The sequence below is a fragment of the Solanum verrucosum genome, unplaced genomic scaffold, assembly GCF_900185275.1.
Source record: "Solanum verrucosum unplaced genomic scaffold, falcon-dt-bn FXZP01000105.1, whole genome shotgun sequence".
Lineage (NCBI taxonomy): Eukaryota > Viridiplantae > Streptophyta > Magnoliopsida > Solanales > Solanaceae > Solanum > Solanum verrucosum.
The window spans coordinates 494026-497656 of record NW_026020263.1 but is presented as its reverse complement, the minus strand read 5'-3'; positions in this window follow the sequence as shown (position 1 = coordinate 497656).

The following is a 3631-nucleotide window of genomic DNA, read 5'->3' as shown; positions in this document are numbered from 1 at the left end:
AAACTATAAATTGTTGAAGAACTTTGTGTGAATAGGGAATCATCTTTGTTGTGAGGTCATTTGAGTACTTTTGTTGAGCTTGAACTTGTATTTGAAGCAAGTATTATGAACTTGAGCATCTTTGATAATGGTGAGTTACAAATTGAATCTTTGAGTGCACAATTGATCATTGCATGAGTAGGTTAAGCCTTGTTGTGTGCATTCATGTTGAGTGGTATGCAGCACTATTTGAGACATCCCTTTTTGAACTGTTGATCTTGAGTTTTACTTGAGGACAAAAAAAAGTTTAAGTTGGGGGTGTTGATGAGTCCGAGATTTGGACTCATTTGGGGCTTTGTTTATATAGATTTAGTGTCCTCAAATGCTTAATTTGTGCCATAAACTGATGTTAAATCCTTTAGTTTCCGGTATATGGATTGAGGAACAAAGCAAGGACACTAACAGGCAAAAAGGAACAAAACAAATTGAAGAAACGAAGAAAGGCAATGTCGTACCCTTATTTCAAACTAGCCGAAATAATTCACAACATAATATGGTTGATTCTATGATTTTGAAAAAAATTGTTTATGTTTTAGAGTCGCCACCTAAATTTTAAGGAAAATATTAGGAAAACCTTTTTTTAAATATGTAAATGTAAGCTCTGTTTTGATATGCGAAACCATTAAGATTATAAGTAAGGGTTTTGGTTACTCAAGAGGAAGGTATTAAGCATCCCTCAGAACCTATCCGAAGATAGTCCTTAAACTCAATTTAGGAAAATATAATTAGGAAAACTTGTTTATTTATTTGCTTTAAAATCAATGGTAAGTAAATTTTAATAGTTTAAGAAAAAGAGTAAAGTACAAGGTACGACATATATATGTCTATTAAATAAAATTAATACTAGTATGTTTATCATACGGTAATAAATAAATAAATAAATGTACTAAAAATGTATGACAATTTTATATGTTGAAGAATTTAGAGGTGTCTTATATAAATGTATCAAAAATAAATATTGAGTTTAAAAGATATGAAAATTTGTCATTTTAATAAATATATAGAATTAAGACATGAAAGAAAATAAAAAAAATAAAATGAGATAGTAACCGGGTGTAAATATGTAGTAAAATAATGTGTATATTAAAGTGTAGGGATTAAAAAAAATAAGTAACATTTGTAGAAGTGATAGTAGATATGAGAAAAAATAATATGAATTGTAACAACATAATAAGTTACATATAGAGAAAATTAAAAAATATAGGATTTGTACCTTTTTGCGTATGACATATATATGTATGTACCTTGTATTTTGAACTTGTTGGCATATCTAAAATCTTGAAATAACATTTTAAGAAATGAAAATGTTTTAGCAATAATTGATTTTAAAAAAAAGTAAGAATAGTCAATATTTTGTAAAGGGGATGATGTAAAGAATATAAGATAGGCCTAGATATTGGGATTTATTCTATAGTTACATGTTTTTGTTAAATATATAAGCCAACTTCCCTACTTATTTTCTAAAATATATATATATTTCCTAAAAGGTAATTATTTTAGCATTTAAACTAATCTCAAAGTCATTTTGGGAGTTTTAAAATTCTGAGTTTTCTTAACATAAAGTCCTAAGTGAGATTTGATAAATAAAGCTAATAAATATTTTAGTCCTTCTCGGAGCAAATAACTTGAGCCATATGTATCTTTCAAGACTAAAAGAACAACAATTCTAACAAAAATTATAATACTTGTGTTGCCCTCTTAAGATAGTGCACTTTTAATCTCTCAAACTATATCGTTTTAGTTTCAAAGTATGCACCTTTAGGTCCTAAAAGAAATAGGCTAAGCCAAGGAAAGTTGCACATTTTATACTTAGAAAATCTGCAAAGTGAAGTTGTTAAAAAGCTGCAGTTTTTACCTCTTAAAAACTGCATATTTAAGCTTAAATTTTACACTTTAAAGCCTACAAAAGGGTTCTGTTTTGAGCCTCAAAAAATACCTACAGTTTTACACTAAAAAAAAATCTGCTTAGTAGAGCATGTTAAAGCCATATTTTCACAATTAAAAAAATCTGCAATTTTAAAGGTAAAAATCTGCATTTTTTACCTAAAAAAATCTGCATCTTTTATGCTCAAATTATGAACATTTTGAGCTCAAATTCTGCACTCTTTTGAGCTCAAAACACTGCATTTTTGAGACTCAATATACCACTCTTAAACTCTTAAGAACGTGATATCATTAACCTTAAAAAAATCTGCACTTCGCACAACTTTAAAGTAAGCACTTTTAGGCTACCAAAAACCACACTTTAAACACTTGTTTATGAAAAGAATCTGAAAATAAGTTCACAATATTTGAAAAAACAAACATTATTCCTAAGTTGAATTTCTTTAAGAGGTTGTGCCTTCATGACTGCAAATATTGAGTAACAAATAAAACATAACTAGAAAATAATGCTTATAAGCTAAGGAACTATACTAAACCCAAAATCTTAAGGGATGTGAGGTGGGCAGCTACGTCTTGCCATCGTTCTCAGTTGATTCGTACAAACCCAAAAAAAAAAAAAAGCAAGCTTATATAAGAGTGAAATACTAATGTGTAAGATGTTAGTTGAAAGACAACACTATAAGTGTATGTATATGAAAGAAAATATGGAGCTTTGGAGCAAAGAGGAAGTGCTGGATACTATTTGACGCGATAAAGGCTGCTAGACACGAGCTTATGCGGCTATCAGTCGCTTCTCTGATTTGGATAGAGATGGAGTTATATACTAACTCCAAACGCACTCCCGAGTGTACACGTGACAAAGAAAGAAGAAGTAGAATTAGCAAGTGGACTTTAGATTTATCAGAAGACATAAAAAATAAGAATCATGTAGTCATAGGCATATTAGAAAATATACTCAGAAACAGCAACATCAGCATGATACTATCCTGGCAGTTTCTTGATGACATTTAAGCAATTAGTATACCGAACTTTAATCAATCTAGAGAGTTGTTGATCGGCTTTAAGATATCATTCAGGCGAGCATATAAAAATCAGTTGGATAGTTGTATCGATGTGCGAGTTTTACAATGATTTCACAATTGGTTGTTGATCATGCTTAAAAATAGATTTCACACTCCATGTAACTTATCCAAACTAATATGCTATCAGGGGCTGCTTGAGTATATGTACAGAATAGAAATTGATCAACCTTAAGCGTAAAAGATTAAAATTAAACAATAAGCACATCCTAATAGATAGTAGCTAAAATATTCTGTCAAAAGATGCAGTGCTACTGTTCTTCTAATTATAAAGCAGCACAACCTGGTTCACAAGCTCCTTTAGAGAGATATGAAAAAGATTAACCAAAGTGCAATTCTTACTCGTGTGAAATAAGAGTTCTCATGGGAATAGAATGAGTTACACCACTACTATAACGTAAAAAGACAGCAAGTGCAAGGCTCTTGAATCGGATCATTTTAGTGAATAACTAATCAAAAGTTAAGTTAATTTGAAGCTATGCATGCTGATCTCTCAGGAGGTAAATAATAGACCTTAGGCTTCAAAAAAATTCCAAGCACCCAACAGATCATGCCTATTCTATGATCAAGATAGATTTGTCTTACATTTATGAATAAAATGTTGTCTTCCTAACACACATACACAAAAT